This window comes from Nelumbo nucifera, chromosome 8 (genome assembly GCF_055504915.1).
Source record: "Nelumbo nucifera cultivar China Antique chromosome 8, China Antique-T2T, whole genome shotgun sequence".
Lineage (NCBI taxonomy): Eukaryota > Viridiplantae > Streptophyta > Magnoliopsida > Proteales > Nelumbonaceae > Nelumbo > Nelumbo nucifera.
In genome coordinates, this window is record NC_142656.1 from 54646529 (window position 1) to 54664996 (window position 18468).

The 18468-nt window shown below is 41.0% G+C and overlaps 2 pseudogenes; both read left to right on the plus strand.

Annotated features, from left to right (window-relative positions):
• The first annotated feature begins 11084 nt into the window (after positions 1–11084).
• On the plus strand, positions 11085–11383 carry LOC148790016 (multiprotein-bridging factor 1c pseudogene; annotated as a pseudogene).
• A 3961-nt stretch (positions 11384–15344) lies between these two features.
• Positions 15345–16039, plus strand: LOC104601697 (multiprotein-bridging factor 1c pseudogene; annotated as a pseudogene).
• Positions 16040–18468: the final 2429 nt, after the last annotated feature.

Consider the following 18468-nt stretch of genomic DNA (forward strand, 5'->3'; position numbering starts at 1 on the left):
TTTTGATTGCAGGATAATAGATTAACCGGACAGCTTGGATCCTTCTTGGTGGTAAAACACCTTACGAGATGCTATTTGGACAAAGTCCTTCTTACAAACAGCTCCGAGTTTTTGGTTGCTTATGTTTCTCGCATACTAGGGACCGTGACAAGTTTGCCTCTAGGAGTAGGAAATGTGTCTTTGTTGGGTACCCTTTTGGGAAAAAGGGGTGGAAATTGTATAACCTTGAGTCTGGTGATTACTTTGCCTCACGAGACGTGGTGTTTAGTGAGGCCAAGTTTCCCTTTGCCACTCCGGAACATCAACCCTCTGTAACCAGTCCTCCCGTAGCCAAAGAAATAATTGGGTTGCCTTGGGCCACTCCTCTTGACATGGTATCTGAGTCACCTCATATAGAAGTCAGGGGGAGCGACATGATTGATGAAGGACATCCGAACACGGGTAATGATGAGGAGGCAGGTCCCCTTTATGAGACAAGGAGCCATACAGATTACAAAAATAATGAAACTCCAGCTGCTCCTCAGCCCACCACGGAGGTATTTGGCCGCAGACATCGAGAAAAGCGGACCCCCAGCTATTTACAGGACTTTGTCACACACTCAGCTCGTCGCTTAGACTCCTCCGCTGTTTCTCTTGCATCATCTCAGTGCTCAGGTACTCCTTATCCCATAACTCATTATATGACGTATGATAATTTTTCTGTGAAACACAGACATTTCTTGGCAGCTGTTACTACAGACCGAGAACCTACTCATTTCTCTGAGGCAATGACTGATGCTCTGTGGCGCGAGACTATGTGCCAAGAGATACAGGCTTTGGAAGACAATGAGACGTGGACCTTGGAAGACCTCCCACCTGGAAAAACGGCAATCGGGTGTAAATGGGTCTACAAAATCAAGTACAACTCTGATGGATCCATTGAAAGATTTAAAGCACGGTTGGTAGTCCTGGGCAACACTCAAGTTGAAGGTCTTGATTACAACGAGACCTTTGCCCCTGTGGCTAAAATGGTCACAATTCAAACCTTCTTAGCAGTTGTTGCGGCCCAACATTGGGAATTGCATCAGATGTATGTGCACAATACTTTTCTGCATGGTGATCTCCATGAGGAGGTCTATATGAAACCTCCTCCAGGTTTTTCGGCCTCTGGAACTGGAAAGGTATGCAAACTCTGGAAATCGTTGTATGGTCTACGGCAAGCCCCCCGGAACAGGTTCTCTAAATTAGGTACTGCCTTGAAAACTTTTGGGTTTGAACAGTCCTATTTCGATTATTCCTTATTTACATATCGCAAGAATGGGGTTGTCTTGCACGTCCTGGTTTATGTTGATGACTTAATCGTTGGTGGGAATAACCCAAAGTTCATACGCAAATTTAAACAGTATATGAACCGGTGTTTTCGCATGAAGGACTTGGGTGATCTTAAATGTTTTTTGGGCATCGAAGTGACTCGCGGATCATCGGGGATATTTCGTTGCCAAAGAAAATATCCACTTGATATTATTACAGAATCTGGCTTATTGGGATCCAAACCTGCTCACCTTCCTATTACTCAGAATCATAAACTTGCCCTTGCTGACAGAGCACTCCTGGATGACCCTGAACGATATCGACGTCTTGTGGGCCGTTTGATTTATTTAACCATTACACGGCCAGAGCTCAGTTATTGCATTCATGTCCTGGCTCAATTTATGCAGTGTCATCGTGTTGATCATTGGGATGCGGCATTTATGTGTGGTTTGTTATCTAAAAGGACGTCCTGGTCAAGGAATATTTTTGCACTCTAATAGTGATATGCAATTGTATGCCTATTGTGATTCTGACTAGGCGAGTTGTCCTCTAACTCGTCGCTCTCTTACTGGGTATTTTGTCATGTTTGGACATTCCCCTATCTCCTGGAAGACTAAGAAACAATATATTGTCTCCCGTTCCTCTACCGAGGCTGAATACGGTCAGTGGCTACTGCCAGTTGTGAGTTGAAGTGGCCAAAAGGTCGGCTGTCGTCTTTGGGTATATCTCATCCTCAACCTATACGCTTGTTTTGTGACAATCAAGCTGCTCTACACATTTTCGCAAACCCTATCTTCCATGAGCGAACCAAACATATTGAAGTTGATTGTCATTTCATTCGCAATGAGCTGCAAGCCGGCACCATTGCGCCTTCCTATGTCCGTACCGGTGAACAAGTTGATGACATTTTCACAAAGGCTCTCGGACAAAAATAGTTTGATTTTTTCCTTCCCAAGCTGGGCACTCGCAATCCTCATCGCTTTCATCCTGGATTTGAAATCTCATCCTCATCCTCATCCTGGATTTGTATATTCCCTGTACAGTTAGGATTTTAGAAGTTTTAGAAAGCTCTGTATTTCCTTTTTAGATTAGGAAATGCAGGATCGAATTTGTATATATATCATAAGATATCAATGAAAACGGGGGATCTAAGGCTTCCAAAATTTTTCATTTTCTTTGTTGTTGTTTTTATAAATAAATTAAAATCATTGATATAGAACAGATATGAAATACGTGAAAAATTCTTCAAAGAAAAGCGTACAAGTCGAATTTTAGGAAGAAAAATTCTTCATTAAACAATTAAAAGAAAATCAATAACAAAGAATTGCCTTATCCTTCCCCTATCTATTCTTTATATAAGCATAAGTCAGAAATCAAAGAACGTGTTTTTTGGTTTTAGATTAATTGCTATATATAGATTCCATTTCTATTGATAATAAATTAATTAATTATCTTAGAATAATTAATCAACTATTTAATTATTTTTATTAGGTAAGATACATTTTTCCAAAGCAATAATATAATGTTTACATTTGTTTTTAATCCCTTCTGTCATTAAATTGAATATAGGTTATCCGGTATTCCTATGTATCACAAGGACCCTGATAATAAACTTATAAATATTAACTTTATTATTTAAAAATTAAGCTTAGATGCATAATTAATGATACCGTGTACTTTGCATAATGGTGGCTCAACTAACAGATTACTTTATTGTATGAGCACAGAGGTTCCCACGCAACATATGATACAATAAGATTAAATCAACTTCTGTTGCCACAAGGTTTTAAAGGATTGATAGGATAGCAAAATTTAAATTGCATGTTGAGGGTTTCTGTTAATAGATACTTCTCTTCGACCTTATTAACAGAAACCCTCAACATGCAATTTAAATTTTGATGCACTTGTACAAAATTTAAATTTTTTGTTTTCACAATTCATTTCACCCTACTGAGAATTAATAACTTCCATTCATGGCTGGTTTTGAATGTAGACATCGATGAATGCAAGGAAGACAATAACTGCACACATGTGTGCACAAATACAGTGGGAAGTTACAATTGTTCGTGCCCCAAGGGGACTCACGGCGACGGCTTCAAGGGAGGATCTGGTACTGGTTGCATTAAAAACCAAAGCCGAGTGATTGAGATTGCTTTAGGTAATATTAATTATATTTTTCCAGTTCCATTTATAATTTATCTTAATTAAACTAACCGATCAAATTTATTTAATAAAATCCCGCTGTAAGCCTGTGACCACGTTGAAGCCAAAAATGTTTGTTCTTAAGTGAGCAAGTTGACTTGACCAAAAATGTGTGTTCTCAAGTCTCCAATAAGAATCTGGATTTCCTCCTCACATAATGGTCTTCACACCCACCTCGTAGCACTTGCAGCGGTAAACATACCAATGAATCACCTCTTATTAATAAAATAAAAATTTTATTTAAAAAAAAGATGACAAAGACGGGAAAAGGATAGCCATGCTCGTCCAGCCACGCATATAGAACACCAGTTGTTTTGTGGTCATCATGGATTATCTATATGCGCAGCTGGATGAGCTTGATCAGCAATGTGTTGTGGCCAGCAGATCCGAACTCCAAAAAGGACCCAGCCTGCTGGCCAAAAACAATAACACTCGCCTAGGTATAGAGAGCACCACTTCACCCACCAAACCCCTAAACACCAAAAAATGTCAAAAATGATGCAAACAATTATTTAAACAAACAGAAGCTCCCAGGACCAATACAAGCCAAACTAGCGACATCCCAAACCGCAATAACAATTGCAAAACCTTGCCACCTCTACTCCTTCCTCATGCACTCTTAGCACCCTGATTTCATTTTCTTAATTAAAACATCTACATAAACGTCCAAGAGACTTATCTAACTGTAGCCTGCTGGCACTCTTCCAATCTTGTAAGCATTCCCAATGGGGTCAAGGCAGGGATGGAGTAGTGTCTTGACTTATGGGGGCAACATACAATGAAAGGTGCCCCATCCCATGCATCGCACAGGCCCCCGCTAGTATGTTTTTAAAGGGGTCAATCTCATTTTCTACATATTTTACATACTAGTAAATGTGTAAGTGCATTTGCACGTGGCAGTATCTTTAAGACAAAACTATTTATAATTCATGGACAGTTTCTAAAGGGTTATAACATATAAGTGGGTAGTTACTGAACTGTTATGAGCGGGCAGTTTCTGATGTGAGAGTAAAAGACATATGCCCTCTTTATGCCAATTGTGTGCTTAGACAAGAGGGGTAGAAAACGTCCAAGAATATTCTAGAAAAAAGGGGAATTCGCTCATTATAGGTAGTATAGATTTTTCATCCATGTTTGTATTTTTATTATTTGATTGTGATGTCATAGGTTCAACCATTTCATCTGTTGGAAAAATAAAATGACTTGTTGACTTACCATTTTGGAGGGAAAATGTTTCTATTTTGAAATTGTTTGTTTTTCAATTGAAACACATGGTTAGGGGTATCAATGGGACCAGATTTGGTTTTGTCCCAGTCCGATTCAAAATCAATTTGAATGACAATCCTATAAGACATATTGAATTGGACGAGTCCTGACTTAATGGTCCAAAGTGTTTATTGGATTGGATTGGATCTAGTCCATCTGTAATGGATTTATATTGAATTTGGTCAAATTGAACCAGCAATATCTAGTCCACTGACAGAAGATATATAATTAGAGTACGGGTGTCAAAGGACCAAATTTGGGTTTGGGTTAGACCCAATCTAAAATACACCCAGTTTAAACAGATTCAACAGTCCAAACATTGAATTGGGCCAGTCCATAACGATCCAAAGTATTCATCAGATTGGATTGGACTGATCCATTTGCAATAGATTCATAGTGGACCAAATTGGATGGGATCAATATGCGATCCATTGACAGCCCTACACATGGCCAATCAATAGGCCCCTCTTTGTTGGTCTAGATTGTCATTTAAAAAATCTCCACGCTTGACCTGATTTCCTATACATAAATTAAATAATACTATAATTTTTACTTATCTATAAATTGGTTTGTTTATATGCAGTTGGAGGATCCTGCGTGTTGTTGTTCCTTATCATTGGTGTTACATGGAGCTGCTGGGTTTTTCAAAAACGTAAACTCAAACAGAAATTCTTCCAAGAAAATGGAGGTGTATTTTTAAATCAATTACTTGCTTTGCATGGAGACGATAGAGAGAGAAAGTTAAGGATATTTACTTCAGAGGAACTTAGAAAAGCAACTAACAATTACAATGAGAGCCGAATCATTGGTAAAGGAGGTTATGGCACGGTTTACAAAGGGACGTTACCAAACGAGAGAGATATTGCCATTAAAATATCCAAAGAGACAAACAAGATCCAAGTTAAAGAATTCATAAATGAGATTGTCATTCTTGCTCGTCTCAATCACGAAAATGTGGTGAAGCTATTAGGCTGTTGTTTAGAAACCCCTGTTCCAATTTTAGTTTATGAGTTTATTACAAGGGGGACCTTGTTTCACCGAATCCATGGCGATGGGAGACAAAAGTTTGTGCTCTCATGGGAGGATCGATTAAGAATAGCGGCAGAAACTGCAGGAGCACTTGCATATCTGCATTCAGCAGGTGATCCGCCAATCATTCATGGAGATGTCAAGTCTATGAACATACTCTTAGATGATAAATTCACTGCAAAAGTATCAGATTTTGGTGCTTCAAGATTGGTCCCCCTGAATCAAATGCAGTTATCTACGCTTGTACAAGGAACTTTTGGGTACATAGATCCAGAATATATGCAAACAAGGCAGTTATTCGACAAGAGTGATGTTTATAGCTTTGGTGCAGTCCTTGTGGAGCTATTAACAGGAAAGAAGATTTATTCTGATGACAGGCCTGAAGAACGGAAAAATATGGCAAAGTATTTTGTTTTGTCAATGAAACAGAACCGTCTCTTTGATGTCCTAGAAGATGAAGTGATGCATGGAGGAAATCATACACAACTTCAAGGAGTTGCTAATCTTGCAGAACAATGCCTACGATTGAACGGGGAAGAGAGGCCAACAATGAGAGAAGTTGCAGTGGAGTTAGACTACTTACGAGGACGTGGAGTTGGTAAGCACTCATGGGTGAAAGAGAACTATGATGAAGAATCTGTGCACTTGTTGGTCGAATCTTCTTTGGACTCTCAAATTGAAAGTTCTACCAGGGGAATTGACAGCTTAAAGAATCAAGTTATATTATCCCTAGATGGTGCGAGATAATTTGCTATAGTAGTTTGGATCTACTACACCACCGTTTTCCTCAATTTTCTCCTATACTTCCATTCAATCTGATATATATAGGTGTCTCCTTACACGTGTGTAAATATTCATTCATGTGAAACACACATGTCATGACACATGATCTGCAACACAGTAAATGGAAGCATATATAGAAGAATAGTGTATGAAAAAGGTGAGTGCAGGAGAAGTGTAGTGTTAGTGTTGTTTTTTTCCTTATTGTTATCTTCTTATGTTTTTGTATGTTCTTCTTTTGAGTTCAGTGTCAATGTTAGTGTTAGGAAATAAATTAAGAATAGGAGACGAGTAGTGTGTTAGTGTTGTGTTTTCCCTTATTGTTATCTTTGTTCTTGGATCTTACTTTTCAGTTCACTGTCAATGTTAGTATTAGGGTTGTGTTTTTCCTTATTGTTTATCTTTTTATGTTGTTCTTCTTTTCAGTTCTTTTTTAGTTTTTGTGTCATTAGTGATCACTTTTTATGTCCAACCGTATTGTGTTTCCAACAATAAATATATCTCAATTTTTAATATTGGTGATTATTTAAAGGAATGTTTTAAGAAGCAATCTTGAAATTCAACAACTTTTCCCTATAGGCTCAGTTTGGAAGGAGTACGAGTACAAATATGGGTATGTCAGACATTTTAATGCCCCTTTTTAGAGAATTCTAATAAAGGGGGTCTACTTGCAACTATGTTAGTTCAGGGGAGGTGATTGCACTCATCAAACTTGAGGGGGGGGGTTTCAGCAATTTACCCTTATTTTAATTTTATTTTCGTTATATATATATGTATATATATATAGATAGATAGATAGATAGATAGATAGATCGATAGATCGATAGATCGATAGATCAATTTTTAGTGTGGGCTAACCCAAGTGCATCAAATTTCAGTGTGGTTTGGACTCAGGCTGAATAGTTTGGGCTTGATCTCGGGCTTTAGGCCCAATTCTTAGGGTTGGGCCTAAGTAGAGCTAAAACCCAACCTAGCCTACCCGACTTGCACCCCTACTCACCGAACATTGAAACCCTCAACATGCAATTTAAATTTTGCTATCCTATCAATCCTTTAAAACCTTGTGGCAACAGAAGTTGATTTAATCTTATTGTATCATATGTTGCGTGGGAACCTCTGTGCTCATACAATAAAGTAATCTGTTAGTTGAGCCACCATTATGCAAAGTACACGGTATCATTAATTATGCATCTAAGCTTAATTTTTAAATAATTAAGTTAATATTTATAAATTTATTATCAGGGTCCTTGTGATACATAGGAATACCGGATAGCCTATATTCAATTTAATGACAGAAGGGATTAAAAACAAATGTAAACATTATATTATTGCTTTGGAAAAATGTATCTTACCTAATAAAAATAATTAAATAGTTGATTAATTATTCTAAGATAATTAATTAATTTATTATCAATAGAAATGGAATCTATATATAGAAATTAATCTAAAACCAAAAAACACGTTCTTTGATTTCTGACTTCAAAAACATATTTTCAATTGGTTATTTAAAATTATATTTCATCAATCATATAAGGATCTATGCTTATATAAAGAGTAGATAGGGGAAGGATAAGGCAATTCTTTGTTATTGATTTTCTTTTAATTGTTTAATGAAGAATTTTTCTTCCTAAAATTCGACTTGTTTAATTGTGCACATCCATCTGATGCAATTTCCAATGTTGGGCCGCAACAACTGCTAAGAAGGTTCGAATTGTGACCATTTTAGCCATGGGGGGCAAAGGTCTCGTTGTAATCAAGACCTTCAACTTGAGTGTTGCCCTGGACTACCAACCGTGCTTTAAATCTTTCAATGGATCCATTAGAGTTGTACATGATTTTGTAGACCCATTTACACTCGATTGCCGTTTTTCCAGGTGGGAGGTCTTCCAAGGTCCACGTCTCATTGTCTTCCAAAGCCTGTATCTCTTGGCACATAGTCTCGCACCACAGAGCATCAGTGATTGCCTCAGAGAAATGAGTAGGTTCTCGGCCTGCAGTAACAACTGCCAAGAAATGTCTGTGTTTCACAGAAAAATTATCATACGTCATATAATGAGTTATGGGATAAGGAGTACCTGAGCATTGAGATGATGCAGGAGAAACAGCAGAGGAGTCTAAGCGACGAGCTGAGTGTGTGACAAAGTTCTGTAAATAGCTGGGGGTCCGCTTTTCTCGATGTCCGCGGCCTAATAACTCCGTGGTGGGCTGAGGAGCAGCTGGAGTTTCATTATCTCTGTAATCTGTATGGCTCCTTGTCTCATCAAGGGGACCTGCCTCCTCATCATTACCCGTGTTCGGATGTCCTTCATCGATCGTGTCGCTCCCTCTGACTTCTATATGAGGTGACTCAGATACCATGTCAAGAGGAGTGGCCCAAGGCAACCCAATATTTTCTTTGGCTACGGGAGGACTGGTTATAGAGGGTTGATGTTTCGGAGTGGCAAAGGTAAACTCGGCCTCACTAAACACCACGTCTCGTGAGATGAAGTAATCACCAGACTCAAGGTCATACAATTCCCACCCCGTTTTCCCAAAAGGGTACCCAACAAAGACACATTTCCTACACCTAGCGGCAAACTTGTCACGGTCCCTAGTATGCGAGAAACATAAGCAACCAAAAACTAGGAGCTGTTTGTAAGAAGGACTTTGTCCAAATAGCATCTCGTAAGGTGTTTTACCACCAAGAAGGATCCAAGTTGTCCAGTTAATCAAGTATCCTGCAATCAAAATACACTCACCCCAGAAATTGATCGGAATATGTGCTTGAAACCTGAGTGCTCTAGCTACATTCAAAATATGACGATGCTTTCTCTCCACACGACCATTTTGTTGTGGTGTCCCAACGCAGGAAGTTTGAAATAAAATTCCTTGCTCGTCAAAATATGACTTCAAGGATTTAAACTCTGTTCCATTGTCACTTCTTACCACCTTAACCTTCTTATTAAATTGTCGTTCAATCATGACACAGAAATTTTTGAATGTTCTACCAACTTTACTTTTTTCAGCCAGCAAATAAATCCAAATTGTTCGAGAATAATCATCAACAATTGTCAGAAAATATACCGCACCACAAGATGTAGGTACTCTATAAGCACCCCATAGGTCACAATGAATTAATGCAAAACAATCAGTCACCTTATTGCTGCTTTGAATAAAAACATCTCTAGTTTGTTTTGCCTTCAAACAAACATCACAGGTTTTGTTCTTACTATTACTGAGATTAAGAAGTAAGCTAACTGTTTGATAAGAAGGGTGTCCCAATCTCCGATGCCACAAATCGCATGACCCAATTCCATCTGTCTTGTAAGCTCGAACCGGCGCCACACCCTTGAAGACATAGACCCCATCAAGCTGTTCACCCACACCAATCAGAGTCCTCGAGATGCGGTCCTGTATCACACACAACTTATTAGTAAACGTCACAATATAATCTATGTCACGAAGTAACCGACCTACTAACAATAAATTACATATGAGTTTTGGGACATATAATACGTGCAGCAATTTAAAATTATTTCCAAGTTCAACGGTGCCTTCTTTCACGGCCTCGGTGTGCACACCGTTGGGTAACCTAACAGGACAAGGTGCAACATCATAGGTGTCGACGAGCACATTTAAATTCCAAGTCATGTGATGTGACGCCCTAGAGTCAACAATCCATTCAGTGGAGTAAGTCTTACCAGAGAGTTTTTCATTAGTCCGGGTTTTGTAAGCATCAAGCATTCTTACAAGAGTTTGCCATTGCTCGTCGTTAAGCCCGTTCAGTCTGGTCCTGTCTCCGTCAGTTACGGCTGCATTAGCAGCCACCTCATGCCCTACCAATGACTGAGCAGCATGAGTTTTTGCTGAACCTCGGCCACGTCCACCAGAGGGTCCATCCCGTTTTCCTCGACCTGCTCCATGCTAGGCCGACGTACCGCGGGGTCTGTCTCCCCACCATTCAGACTTACTTGAGCTCTCACCATTCCTTTCGTTGTTGGCAGCCATGGTAGCCGGTCAGCAAGATTCGTCCGAGCTGCTTGATTATTGCAAGAAACACGTAGATGGACAATCCTAATGAGACGAAGAAATCAGAACAAGTGATTCCGCCGATTCCGAGTCAAACCTGAGCTCCTGTCTGGTTTCCTCCGATCCCCAACGCCGAGCGAAAACCAGGCGTCGTCGAAGCGGAAGGACCGAGAAGCTTCCTTACGATGACAGCGGGAGTTTGAGCGAACAAAGTAGACTGAAACCTGAACAAACTGTGGAAAGATGGCAGTGGGAGTTCGAGCAACTTAAAACAAACGATGAAAAACCACAAAAGATGCCAGAGTCAATCACCGAAGTAGTAGAGAACGAAAACCAAGAAGATGGGAAGAAGCCGCTAGAGTTAATCAGCGAAGTAGCAGAGAACAAAAACCAAGAAGATGGGAAGAGGCCTACTCTGTGGAGAGTCTAAAAAAATGAAATAAATAACACAGCACTCCCCTGCCACACTTGCACTTTAGTGCTGGTATCAGAAATCGTTGCCTTTTCTTTATCCATCGACTCAAGGATGCCGAGCAGATTTCCTGGAGCCCTTACTCAGGACTGGGAACCAGTCGTCCTGCACAAATCCAAGCCCAATGCCCTGGCCCTCCGAGATCCCAAAGTCATGAACCAGGCCTTGCGTTCCGGGGCAGCGGTTCAGACGGTGAAGAAGTTCGACGCGAGCTCGAATAAGAAACCGGTGACGGTGGTGAACGTGAGGAAACTCGACGAGGTAACAGAGCCTGCGGCGCTGGACAAGGTGTCGACGGAGGTGAGACAGGCGATACAAAAAGCGAGGGGAAGATAAATGCTTCGGATAGAGCTCCTCTAGGAACTGGGACTCAGAGTCGTCGATAATAGGTTGTGGTCGGAACAAGATCTGCAACCGATAACCGTCGGCCGCGTAGCGAACAGTAATGCTGGCTCTGATACCATGAAAAATTTCGGAAACCTTAGATCCCCCATTTTCATTGATATGTTATGATACATATACAAATTCGATCATGTCTTTCCTAATCTAAAAGGAAAATGCAGAGCTTTCTAAAACTTCTAAATCCTAACTATATAGGGAATATACAAATCCGGGATGAGGATGAGGATGAGCCTTCAAATCCAGGATGAAAGCGATGTGGATTGCGAGTGCCCAGCTTGGGAAGGAAAAAATCAAATCGTTTTTGTTCAAGAGCCTTTGTGAAAATGTCGTCAACTTGTTCACCGGTACGGACATAGGAAGGCGCAATGGTGCCGGCTTGCAGCTCATTGCGAATGAAATGACAATCAACTTCAATATGTTTGGTTCGCTCATGGAAGATAAGGTTTGCGGCAATGTGTAGAGCAACTTGATTGTCACAAAACAAGCGTATAGGTTGAGGATGAGATATACCCAAAGACGACAACAGACCTTTTAGCCACTTCAACTCACAACTGGCAGTAGCCATTGACCGGTATTCAGCCTCGGCAGAGGAACGGGAGACAGTATGTTGTTTCTTAGTCTTCCAGGAGATAGGGGAATGTCTGAACATGACAAAATACCTAGTAAGAGAGCGACGAGTTAGAGGACAACTCGCCTAGTCGGAATCACAATAGGCATACAATTGCATATCACTATCAAAGCGCAAAAATATTCCTTGACCAGGACGTCCTTTCAGATAATGAACCACACATAATGCCACATCCCAATGATCAACACGAGGACACTACATAAATTGAGCCAGGACATGAATGCAATAACTGAGCTCTGGTCGTGTAATGGTTAAATAAATCAAACGGCCCACAAGACGTCGATATCGTTCAAGGTCATCCAGGAGTTCTCCATCAGCAAGGGCAAGTTTATGATTTTCTTTGGCAAAGAAATATCCCCGATAATCTGTGACTCACTTCGATGCCCAAAAAATATTTAAGAATACCCAAGTCCTTCATGTGAAAACACTAGTTCATATACTGTTTAAATTTGTGTATGAACTCCGGGTTATTCCCACCAACGATTAAGTCATCAACATAAACTAGGACGTTCAAGACAACCCCATTCTTGCGATATGTAAATAAGGAATAATCGAAATAGGACTTTTCAAACCCAAAAGTTTTCAAGGCAGCACCTAACTTAGAGAACCAGTTCCGGGGGGCTTGCTGCAGACCATACAACGATTTCCGGAGTTTGCATACCTTTCCAGTTCCGGAGGCCGAAAAACCTAGAGGAGGTTTCATATAAACCTCCTCATGGAGATCACCATGCAAAAAAGTATTGTGGACATCCATCTGATGCAATTCCCAATGTTGGGCCGCAGCAACTACTAAGAAGGTTCGAATTGTGACCATTTTAGCCACAGGGGCAAAGGTCTCATTGTAATTAAGACCTTCAACTTGAATGTTGCCCAAGACTACCAACCGTGCTTTAAATCTTTCAATGGATCCATCAGAGTTGTACTTGATTTTGTAGACCCATTTACACCCAATTGTCTTTTTTCCAAGTGTGAGGTCTTCCAAGGTCCATGTCCCATTGTCTTCCAAAGCCTGTATCTCTTGGCGCATAGCTTCGCACCACCGAGCATCAGTCATTGCCTCAGAGAAACGAGTAGGTTCTCGGCCCGCAGTAACAACTGCCAAGAAATGTCTTTGTTTCATAGAAAAATTATCATACGTCATATAATGAGTTATGGGATAAGGAGTACTTGAGGACTGAGATGATGCAGGAGAAACAGCGGAGGGGTCTAAGCGACGAGCTGAGTGTGTGACAAAGTCCTGTAAATAGTTGGGGGTCCACTTTTCTTGATGTCCGCGGCCTAATACCTCCGTGGTGGGCTGAGGAGTAGCTGGAGTTTCATTATCTCTGTAATTTGTATGGCTCCTTGTCTCATCAAGGGGACCTGCCTCCTCATCATTACCCGTGTTCGGATGTCCTTCACCGGTCGTGTCGCTCCCTCTGACTTCTATATGAGGTGACTCAGATACCATTTTAGGAGGAGTAGCCCAAGGCAACCCAATATTTTCTTTGGCCACGGAAGGACTGATTACAGAGGGTTGATGTTCCGGAGTGGCAAAGGGAAACTCGGCCTCACTAAACACCACATCTCGTGAGACGAAGTAATCACCAGACTCGAGGTTGTACAATTTCCACCCCTTTTTCCCAAAAGGGTACCCAACAAAGACACATTTCCTACTCCTAGCGGCAAACCTGTCATGGTCCCTATTACGCGAGAAGCATAAGCAACCAAAATCTCTAAGATGTTTGTAAGAAGGACTTTGTCCAAATGGCATCTCGTAAGGTGTTTTACCACCAAGAAGGGTCAAAGGTGTCCGGTTAATCAAGTATCCTGCAGTCAAAACACACTCACCCTAGAAATTGATCGGAATATATGCTTGAAACCTGAGTGCTCTGGCTACATTCAAAATATGACAATGCTTTCTCTCCACACGACCATTTTGTTGTGGTGTCTCAACGCAGGAAGTTTGAAATAAAATTCCTTGCTCGTCAAAATATGACTTCAAGGATTTAAGCTCTGTTCCATTATCACTTGTTACCACCTTAACCTTCTTATTAAATTGTCGTTCCATCATGACATAGAAATTTTTGAATGTTCTACCAACTTCACGTTTTTCAGCCAGCAAATAAATCCAAACTGCTCGAGAATAATCACCAACAATTGTCAGAAAATATACCGCACCACAAGATGCAGGTACTCTATAAGCACCCCATAGGTTACAATGAATTAATGCAAAACAATCAGTCACCTTATTGCTGCTTTGAATAAAAACATCTCTAGATTGTTTTGCCTTTAAACAAAATCACAGGTTTTGTTCTTACTATTATTGAGATTAAGAAGTAAGCTAACCGTTTGATAAGAAGGGTGTTCTAATCTCCGATGCCACAAATCACATGACCCAATTCCATCTGTGTGTAAGCTCGAACCAATGCCACACCCTTCAAGACATAGACCCCATCAAGTTGTTCACCCGCACCAATCAGAGTCATCAAGACGCAGTCTTGTATCACACACAACTTATTAGTAAACGTCACAATATAATCTGTGTCACGAAGTAACCGACCTACTGACAATAAATTACAATTGAGTTTTGGGACATATAATATGTGCAGCAATTTAAAATTATTTCCAAGTTCAACGGTGCTTTATTTCACGGCCTCAGTGTGCGCACCGTTGGGTAACCTAACAGGACAAGGTGCAACATCATAGGTGTCGACGAGCACATTTAAATTCCCTATCATGTGATGTGACGCCCCAGAGTCAACAATCCATTCAGTGGAGTAAGTCTTACCAGAGAGTTTTTCATTAGTCTTGGTTTTGTAAGCATAAAGCATGCTTACAAGAGTTTGCCATTGCTCGTCATTAAGCCAGTTCAGTCCGGTCCTGTCTCCGTCAGTTACAGCCGCATTAGCAGCCACCTCACGCCCTGCCGATGACTGAGCAGCATGAGTTTTCGCTGAACCTTGGTTACATCCGCTAGAGGGTCCACCCCCTTTTCCTCGACCTGCTCCATGCCCGGTCGACGTACAACGGGGTCTATCTCCCCACCATTCAGACTTACTTGAGCTCTCACCGTTCCTTTCGTTGTTGGCAGCCTTGGTAACCGGTCAGCAAGATTCGTCCGAGCTGCTTGATTATTGCAAGAAACACGTAGATGGACGATCCTAATGAGACTCACGAAGAAATCAGAACAAGTGAGCCCGCCGATTCCGAGTCAAACCCGAGCTCCTGCTTGGTTTCTTCTGATCCCGCAACGCCGAGCGAAAACTAGACATCGTCAAAGCGGAAGGACCGAGAAGCTTCCTTATGATGGCAGCGAGAGTTCGAGCGAACACAGTAGATTGAAACCTGAACAAACTGTGGAAAGATGGCAGCGGGAGTTCGCGCGACTTAAAACAAACGAAGAAAAACAACAGAAGATGCCTGAGTCAATCAGCGAAGCAGCAGAGAACGAAAACCAAGAAGATGGGAAGAAGCCACCAGAGTCAATCAGCGAAGTAGCAAAGAACGAAATCCAAGAAGATGGGAAGAGGCCTACTCTGTGGAGAGTCTAAAAAAATGAAATAAATAACAGAGCACTCCCCTGCCTCACTCGCACTTTAGTGCTGGTATCAGAAATCGTCGCCTTCTCTTTATCCATCGACTCAAGGATGCCGAGCAGATTTCCTGGAGCCCTTACTCAGGACTGGGAACCAATCGTCCTGCACAAATCCAAGCCCAATGCCCTGGCCCTCCGAGATTCCAAAGTCGTGAACCAGGCCTTGCGTTCCGGGGTAGCGGTTCAGACGGTGAAGAAGTTCGACGCGAGCTCGAATAAGAAACCGGCGACGGTGGTGAACGCGAGGAAACTCAACGAAGGAATAGAGCATGCGGCGCTCGACAAGGTGTCAACGGAGGTGAGACAGGCGATACAAAAAGCAAGGGGGAAGATAAATGCTTCGGATGGAGGTCCTCCAGGAACTGGGACTCAGAGTCGTCGATAATAGGCTGTGGTCAAAACAAGATCTGTAGCCGATAACCGTTGGTCGCGCAGCGAACAGTAATATTGGCTCTGATACCATGAAAAATTTCAGAGGCCTTAGATCCCCCGTTTTCATTGATATCTTATAATATATACAAATTCGATCCTGCTTTTTCTAATCTAAAAAAGAAATACAGAGCTTTCTAAAACTTCTAAATCCTAACTGTACAGGGAATATACAAATCCGGGATGAGGATGAGGATAAACCTTCAAATCTTAGATGAAAGCGATGAAAGCCTTGAAAAAAAATTCACCTAATAGAATGCCCCATAGACTTTTATAACTGAATTAAGATATGTCGCCATGCTCATGGATTGCTAGAAATTTGCTACCCTCCAATGTATATTCGGTGTAGCATCTTTATGTAGCATCTTCATCACTTAACTCACCCCAAAAAATAGTGGTGACCAACAAAAAATATTTGTCAACCCTGAAAGCAGCAGTTCTCACCATCACCTTGCTTTCATCTTTCACCATTAATTATCTAAACTCACGTCATTATTGAAGATGCAACGAAAATAATTAATTCTCTTCTGTTATTAATTAATTAATACTTCACTACAGATGAGGCCTGACGAAATCCAATTGATGAAAGCCTGACGAATGCAAACAAGGCAGTACTACATTCACCATTCAGCCACCAGCCCACAGATCTAAATCCACTGCTGCTGCTCAAAATTTAGAAAAAAACAAATATTTTATAATAAAACACACTGGACTATATAAACTCTTTAACCAGTAGCACCATTGCTAGAGTACGTTACCCAATGTTTTCTTTTTTCTTTTTTTTTTTTTTCAATTTGCCAACTTTCCTTATAGCATTAGTATGCAATAATGCCCATCATTAGCTAATAATGTGCTTTATCTTAATTTAACGCGCTCAATTCAGCGTGCTCACCCGAGCGTGCCTAGCTACTAGATAACATGTACTTGATCTGACGACTTTATTCGATAACAAATCACTTTATTCGATAACCAGGCATTGATCGTGTAGTAGCTCCTTCATGGAACCTGATGGTGATACCCGCTGCTTGACGCAATCATAATTACTTATCTTATGTCCGGAGAATTCATAACTGTTAGGATTAAGCTCTGAATTACCGATTAATTAGTATGACAAACAAGAAAATAATTGAGAAATATATGAATTATAAAGTAAATAATAAGAGCAAAAGAAAGGTAAAGATGGCACCAGATTTATGTGGTTCGGTCAAAGAGATCTACATCGACGGGAAAAGAAAGACTTGCTTCGGCTTGAGGATCTTTCTTTGTGTCACCACTTGCCTGATGTTTCTGCTTATTTTGCAACTTGAAACATTCAAGCTTAACATGACCGTTCTTTTTGCAGTAGTTGCAAGTCAAATTACGATGCTTTGACTTAGACCGACCCTTTGACTTACTGCTGCCACTTCTTTCAGATGGCCTGCCACGAACAATGAGACCCTCGGTTGTAGAGTTACTTGGGTTATTGCTCAGTTGATTATCAATCAGTTCGCGTTGTAACAATGCATTCTTTACATCTTCAACTGTAATCTCCTCATGCCCATACTATAAGGTCTCTCTAAAATGCTTATATGATGCAGGTAAAGAACATAAAAGAGTGATAGCCAGATCTTCATCATCAATTACAACATCAATATTTTGTAGATCCATGACAATCGAGAAAAACTCATCAAGATAGGTTTTAATCAGTTACCTTCCTGAAAATGATGGTCTTTAAGTCTGCTTTTCAACAGAAGTCGATTGGTGACTGTTATGGTCCCACATGTAGGATCTCATCATGGGTTGGTCCACGGGGAGAAAGCCCTGCTTTCCCTTGCGCCTTCCCTTGCGTGCAGACCCTATTGCGGAAACTGAATGGGTGATTTGTCCAAGAGACCACTCGAACTCTCCTTACTCTTTTCTTGACTGGAAAACTGAATGCCTTTATTTCAATTCGTGGCTCCTTAAATAGGAGATTACAGAAGAAAATTCCTAATTAAACTCAAACTCCAACTTGAACTCAAACTCCCAATTACCTACTCCTAATGGTAACACAACTCTTACTTAAGATAAAGATAAGGATAAGATAAGATAAGGGATAAGGGATAAGATTGGGATAAGGGATAAGATAGGGATAAGGGATAAGGGATAAGATAGGGATAAGGGATAAGGGATAAGGGATAAGGGATAAGGAATAAGATAGGGATAAGGGGTAAGGAATGGTGTAGCTGGCGGCGCGTTGGCAAGCAAAGCTGATGTGGTAAGATAAGTGTGGACCCACCTTGATGAGCTATCATGTGGGCCCCGCCCTACTGCTGCTACCGGGCGGTGCGTGCGTCTCGCGATGCTGCTGCAGTGCGGTGCGTGTTGCTGCCGTGCGGTGCGTGCTGCTGCACTGCCGGGCGATGC